The sequence below is a fragment of the Phyllostomus discolor genome, chromosome X, assembly GCF_004126475.2.
Source record: "Phyllostomus discolor isolate MPI-MPIP mPhyDis1 chromosome X, mPhyDis1.pri.v3, whole genome shotgun sequence".
In the NCBI taxonomy this organism is placed as follows: domain Eukaryota; kingdom Metazoa; phylum Chordata; class Mammalia; order Chiroptera; family Phyllostomidae; genus Phyllostomus; species Phyllostomus discolor.
The window spans coordinates 39,849,362-39,856,913 of record NC_050198.1 but is presented as its reverse complement, the minus strand read 5'-3'; positions in this window follow the sequence as shown (position 1 = coordinate 39,856,913).

The window sequence follows — 7,552 nt, the reverse complement described above, 5'->3', positions numbered from 1 at the left end:
GGGGTGGGCCTGGCACACTGTTCACAAACCCTGCTGATGGTTCTGAACCACTGAAGTGCCCTCCCACCAGGTTGCTGAGTCTAGCCAGCACTTCACCTCAGCCACAATAAGACTGAACTTGCCCCCTAACAAGCCCAAGGCCCTGGGCCACCCCAATCTGTTTCTTTTCTGAAGGCTGATATCCTTGCAGCACACCTCCCTAAAATGACTTCCTGGAGTCTTACCAGTACCTGTGCCCCTCCTGTAGTACCTCCATCTGTAGAATCAGGGCCAAGGGAAAGGGGACAGCTGAAAGTCCATGCCCAGTTCTGCATGTTCATTGGGGAAATCTCTTATTTCAGTTGTCTTCCTGCCCCATTGATGCTGACCTAGTTCATTCAGCACCTGGCTCTGTCTGCACCTTGGTCAGGTATACTGGGACAGCTGAGCTGATTTGTGTGCCTCCTCTGATCCAGCCTACTCTGCACATCCAGGGAGTCTTTCCTAAAAGAGACTTAGATCTTCTCTCTCTTCCAACAAAAACACTTAAGTGGGTCCTGATTTTCTCCCAAACATATTCCATGGCCAGTCCATCATGGCCTGTGCTCAGCCCACCTTTCCAGGTTCTTCCACTGGGCTTCACACTTGCTGTGCTCCAGGCAAACCGCTTACACCCCGTCATACATCCCCTTGCTCAGGTTGTCCTGGCTCCCTGCGATGTCCTCTCCCCCATATATTCCCAAGTCCAGAGTGGCCAGCTCCCTACTCCCATCCTCCCTACTCCCATGCTCCCAATTGGAAACTTCCCAGCCTGTGGCTCTCAAGCTTTTGCCTCATTTAGTATATTCCCACTGTGCGCTTTCTCCCACTCCCACTAGGCCAGGAGTTCTTTCAAGGGAAGAGCCAACCAGTGTCCTCTTAGCACAGTGGGCACCCAGGAAACATGTAACCATTTTCCTGGCCTAGAATCCTAGAGTAACAACAGCAACAAAAGGAAACAATCCAAGCACTGGGGATTTGAGCAGCCTATAGGACTAGTTGGAGCAGAGTCTGGGCCTAGCATTCATGTGTGGTTCGGGAGGTCTGTGAACCACACAAATTGGACCCAGCCTTTGAGTCACCTGTGAGTCTATGTCTTTTGGCAAGAAAGGGTACATACTTGTCATCTTCTTTTCAAACATGATTATAACCTAGTCAAAATTTGAGCCAGTGGGGTGGGGGCCTGCATCTGTGGAGAAGCCCACTTTGGAGCGAAGGTGCAGAAGAAACAAGCTGAGGAGCAGAGGCCAGAGTGGAGCCCCCAGGTCTTATCAGCATCCCCATCTGCATGTGCTGCTGGGCCAGGGGGTACCTGTGGCCAGCTGTGGGGTCTGTGACTCTAAAACAAGGAGGACTGGAACCAAGGTGTAGACTGGCTTGGCCAACAGGACAGGAATGGTTGCGGCATCTGGCCACAGACCTCCAAGCTCTAGTGTGCATTTCTATCCATTGACAAGTAGCTCTAGGCTTCCTCTCTCCTTGGTGTGTGAGCTAGCCTTTGCTGGTAGAAAGTTTTCTCTTCTGCTGAACTGAAATACTTCTTCATGCGATTTCCTTTGCCTTCCCTCCCTTTATCCAAGCCCAGCAAGCTAGCTTATAAGCTCTTCCTGTGGTCCTGCTAGGCCTGCAGCCTCTTCATTTCAAACCTTATCTCCAACAGCAGTTCATCCTCCCAGCTTCCTCTCCAAAAGGTCTCTCTTTTCTGGCTTCCTCCAAAGCCTGGTCACCATCAAAGCACCTCCTCAGTTATAAGGTAATCATCGACTTAGCTGCCTGGATCTCTCATGAGCCACACTTCCCAAGGGCCCTGTAGGGGCCTTTAATTCATTTCTCTGTCCCTGAAGTCATGTGCAATGCCTCCTCCTGGGAAGGTGCCCAATAAGTGTAACCAGACTGGAAGGACATTTAGAGGGGAAAGCGACCAACACCCACATTGACCAGCTGGGGGAGCCCCAGGGAGAAGAAGCCAAGGGCTCCTGATCCCCCAGGCCAGTGCACCTCACATTACCCATTTGATTCAGGTAGTTTAATGCAGCAAAAGTGCCCATGTGGGGAGGAAGGGACATGGGCTCTGATCTGAGGCTGTCCAACATGAAAGGCTTAAAGAGTATAAATAAATAGTTAGGAATGCAGAAAGAGAAAAGGCATGTTGGGAGGCACTACAACCTTCCCTTACCATCACTGCCTAGTTATTGATCATGGAAGACTCCAAATGATGCTGGGCCCAAATTAGAGCCTTCCTTTTGTCAGATCTGCCTCTCACCCACTGAACCCCATTTGCTCCTTTGGTCTAGAGAACTTTCTAGAGTGACCTGAGTAGGGGATAAAGGAAGAGAGAACACAGTGAAGGCCTATCAGCCTTTGTCCTGTACTGTATCCTGTCTCCCAGCAACTCCTGTAAGATGCCTTTTCTATCAAGTTCTGGGAGACATATACCACTGGCTTTGTTCCCTACTGGGTTAGGGGGTAGGCAGAGATGATCAATTCAGGAAATGTTAACTGAGCACCTGCTGAGTCCAAAGGGATGCAGAAGTGAACAAGATAGAGCCCTTATTCTCAGACTCCCACAGAGGAAGCAATAACTCAAGTTCCCCTTGCCTTAAGAGCGAGATCTACAAGCTGAACTCAAGGTCAAATACTACTCACTCTCCACTTCAGTCAACAAAGTTTTATTGGCACTCAGCCACATCCATTCATTTGCATATTGTCTATGGTTGTACTCATGCTACAACAGCAGAGTTGATCAGTTATTGTGTGACCCACAATGCCTAAAATACTATCTTCCCCTTTACAAAGAAAGTTTCCCAACCTATACTTAAGAGTGACTGATAGGCCAACAGGCAAATGAACAGATGCTCAACATCACTAGTCATTAGAGAAATGCAAATTAAAACTGCAGTGAGATACCACATCACACCCATTAGGATGCCTACTAACAAAAAATGAAACAACCAAACCAAAAAATAAAAAATAAAACAGGATGAGACCAATTTGGCCAGCCTGAGAAGAGGAGGAAGGCATTCTAGCTTTCAGGCTGAGGGAACGACCATGGACTGTGACTAGAAATGCTAGGAGATGAAGTTGCAGGGGTCAAGGAGCTTGGACTTAATCACCCCCTAGAGAGCAACATGGTGACATTTGTGTTTAAACAGTGAGCAGAGAGTGCAAGTTGAGGGACCGCAGGCAGATACCAATGGCAAGCTGCTTCTGCAGATCAGGAGAAAGGGTGGGTATGTGTCTGTCTCAGAGAACTGGTTATGGGGATACAAACAAGAAATAGTCTGGAGATGGATCTAGGTAGAATGGACAGTACTTGGCAATTGATTAGATGTGGAGCTAAGAGACTGGGAGCGAGTAAAGATAACTAGAAAGCGTGCATTCTGACCATGGTGAGTCTGAGGAACCTCAGAATTCTAGAAGTCAAGAGATCGATATTGGAAGGGTTTTGGCATATTGCTGCTACTTGAAGTCATAGGAACACAGGAGGATGAAGGATGGGACCTTGAGGATTAAATGGTAAACTCAAAACTAAGGCATCAAGAAAAGCTAGAGAGGAGAGCGTGAAAAATTAGAAGAGTGGTCAGAAGTGTCAGCCAATGCAGAAAAGATGAGGAGGCTGAAGGCCAAGAGAAGATGCCTAGACCGTGAATAGGGAAGTGTCCCTAAGGTCTAACACTCACAAATATGTTTGAGCACCTCCTGTGTAACTGGCCTTGTGCTGGGGCAGGGGATCCACAGTGAACAGTCTAGACAAGAGTCCTTGTGGAGCTCATGGTCCAGCAAGGGAAGGGGACGTAGCCATTAATGGAAGAATTACAGTTCATTACAACTGGGCTATGTGGTCACAGGGAGGCTGCAGCATGAGGCAGTGAGTGCCATCCCAACTGGTGGTATGCTTGTTCTCAAGGCAGATTTCTAGTAATAAAACTTGTATTCTTCATCTTCCCCTCCAAATTTTTCTTTGATGGTGGTCTTCTCAAGGGCATTTTCTTAGACTTTGTGGACCTCCCCAGCTCCCACCCCAGATGATGCTAGTCACACTGTAGACACTCCAGTTTTGTTGAATGGTTTTGGTAGGAGGAGATTAGAGAAAAGACCAAAGATAAATGCTGAGCAAGATGACAGGCAGTGTTAAGGGTAAGCTGGCAGATGGCTGACTTTTGTTCAGCACCTCCTCAGTCATCACATCCCCAAATATACAGATGGAGAGACACATGGACCAGTGTTCTTTCCTTTGATCTTCACAACAAGCTTGTTCATTATGATCTCCACTTTGTACAGGGAAGCCCAAAGCCTGTAGAGGTAGGGTTTTCTCACAACATACAGCTTGTTAGGCCAGAGCTAGACCTCAACCCCAGGCTGGCAGCCCTGTGGCCCAACATTGCTTTCCCCAGTGGTTCACTCTCCCAGGATAATCCTGAGTGGCCTAAGCCCCTTTTTAATGTCTGCACTGGGCAGAAACACTGGATGTATGAGTTTCCTGTGGTGACTATAAAAAATTACTACAAATTTAGAAGCTTAAAACAATGCAAATTTATTCTCTTACAGTTCTGGGGGCCAGAAGTCCAAAATCAGTTTCACTGAGATAAATTCAAAGTGTTAACAGGACTTGTTGCTTCTGGAAACTCTGATGGGAAAACCCATTTTCTTGCCTTTTTCAGCTTCAAGTACCTGCCTATGAGCCTTGACTTGTGGCCCCTTCCTCAGTCTTTACAGTGCATCAGTCCAATCTCTGCTTTCATTGTCATATCTCCTTTTACTCAAGATGTGGACATTTCTGGGGGCTATTATTCAATCTGCCACAATGGCTAATGAGGTGCATGATAAGGGACCCCTCTGGGCCAGTAGTCAGCAGGGTGGGAGTGTCCTGGCAAAACCAATCAAGCACAGAGTTCTATCTGAAACTGAGTACAAGGTACTGAGGCAACTAGCTTAGGAGGTAGCCAGGTAGAGTCACATCTGAAGCCTGCTCAATATGGGCTGATGCACCATAAGAGGGTGCTGAGCAAGATGCTGAGGCATGGAAAAAAATTACTGGGGTCCAGGTATGAGGGGGACCAAACACAAGGTAAGTCCCAACAGGCTCCACAGCCATGAATCCAGGGTGTGGTAGCCCCTGCCAAGCTGGTTGGGGGAGGCAAGCCCCTAGGTAGAGTGGCAAAGGGCTGCCAACCCAGTGCTCCAACCCACCCCTGACAGACCAAGTGCTTTGAGCAAACTGCTGGATCCCTACAGCTGTCTGCCAGACACTATTGTAATCATTCTCTGGTCTAGTTTCATAGCAACTAATGATTTCAAAACTTGTATAGAGATCACTAATAGAATGGTGCTGGCTTATAAGGTACTGAGAAATGTGGGTAGGTCTGCAGGGTGGGTTTGGAAAGGCCCGAGAAGCCTGTGGGCCAGGTAAGGCAATGTGTGTCCCAGCATTGTCTCCAGGCCCAAGACGGACTTGTGATCCTGGAAACCAGCCTTGGGTCCTGGTAGAGGAGACACTAGGATTTGGACATGCCTCTTTGTGTCTTGTTTGGGGCAGGAATTAGCATTTGGAAGAGTGAAGCTCAGAAGCTAAGTGAAGGCTGCCTAGCTAAGTCCATCTACTCATAGCCAACCAAAGGAGCTCCAAATATGGGCCCAAGTGGAACCAAGACAAAGTCTGAAGAGACTGAGCTCTGCAAGAAAGGCAGTGTCAAGACCCAAGGCTCCACATCACTGCTGGCAGTTCAGCAGAAGGCATGCCCGGCCACTGCAGAGCTAAGGGCTTCAGGGGTTTCCACAGCCAGCTCTGGCTCAGACATCTCTGGATACTGAGAGGCGGCTTTCAGTGTGGAGCAGCCAAGAAAACCTTTGACATCTGTAGCCTCTCTGGACGGGGGCTCCATGGGCAGTCTGCTCAGGACCTTTTGACCGACAACTATTACATTGGGAGGCCCATTGCTAATGGCAGCATGTTGGGGACTCTCCCTGGAATGCCTCCTGTCCTCTGCCTGGCTGACTCCCACAAGTCTCTACTTGACTGGCAGCAAGGCCAGGTGAAGCCCCCAATGTGCCCTCCCCCAGGCTGTCACCATACCTGCTCAGGGATTCCTCCACTACTGACACTAGCCCAAGATGCCTGGCTCTTATATCTGCTTCCCTCCAGATGGAGGAGTCCTCCAAAGCAGGGCTTGCTCACAACCTTCCTGTGACCCCTGCAGTACCAGCATAGGCACTGGCACCTTGGAGACTACCTTTCCCTATTCAGCATCAGTGCTCCACAGAGCCAAGCTGAAGGGAATTGAAGGGAAGGCAGAAGCTGCCTTGGGGGTTAACCAGAGGAGTCCTCTGCTGTGATAAGCCACTGGCACATGAGAACCTAGCAATGAGAAAACTGTAATGACCCAGGGCTGAAGGAATCCTCCAGGATCCAAGTTCATGGTCTGGGAATAGTCAGGCTCTACCTACTAGCCTTCTGGAGCCAAAACCTACTACCCTCTCAGCCTAACCTTCCTACTCCAGTATTTGAACTGAATGAGGGCACGTAGGCCAGTCCCCTCATAGTTCAGATCAGAGGGCCAAGACTCAGGGAGGGCTGAGATTCATTCAAGAACAAAAGCCCACCTTCCAGCCAAGATGGAGTCGTAGGTAGATACACTTTGCCTCCTCACACAACCAACAACAAATTTAAAAACAAAAAATAACCAGAACTTCCAGAAAATCAAACTGTGGAGGTCCAACCAAGGAGTTAAAGAAGAAACATTCATTCAAACTGATAGGGGCAGAGACGAGCAGCGGGAGCAAAGAGGACTAGAGGCAAGGTGGCAGCTGGCAGACCAGGTGGTCCCACATTTGTGTGCAGATAAACTGGAAGGAACAACTGGGGAATGAGACAGACCATGCAACCCAGGGTTCCAGTGTGGGGAAATAAAACCTCAAAACCTCTGGCTGTAAAAATCTGTGGGGGTTGTGGTGGTGGTGGGAGAAACTTCCAGCCTCACCAGAGAGTTTGTTGGAGAGACCCACAGGGTCTTAGAATGTACACAAACCCACCCAACTGGGAATTAGCACCACAAGGGCCCAATTTGCTTGTGGGAAGCAGGGGAAGTGACTGAAAGCTGGTGGACAGGCAAACAAGAAGCATCGTTCCCTCTCAGACCCCTCCCCCACACGCAGCACCACAAATGCAGCCATGTGCATTGCTCTACCCTGGCAAATACCATAACAGGCACACTGAGACAAAGAAATATGGCCCAAATAAAAGAACAAATAAAACTTCGGAAAAGGAACTAAGTGATGAGGAGATAGACAACCTATCAGATGCAGAATTCAAATCACTGGTAAGCCGGATGCTCACAGAAAAGTTGAGTATGGTTGCAAAATAGAGGAAGAAGTGCAAGCTGTGCAAAATGTACAGGAAAGCAACAGTGAAGGGAAGGGAACCAGGATCCAAATCAATGATTTGGAGCAGAAGGAAGAAACATTCAACCAGAACAGAATGAAGAAACAAGAATTCAAAAAAATGAAGAGAAGCTTAGGAACCTCCAGGGCAAATTTA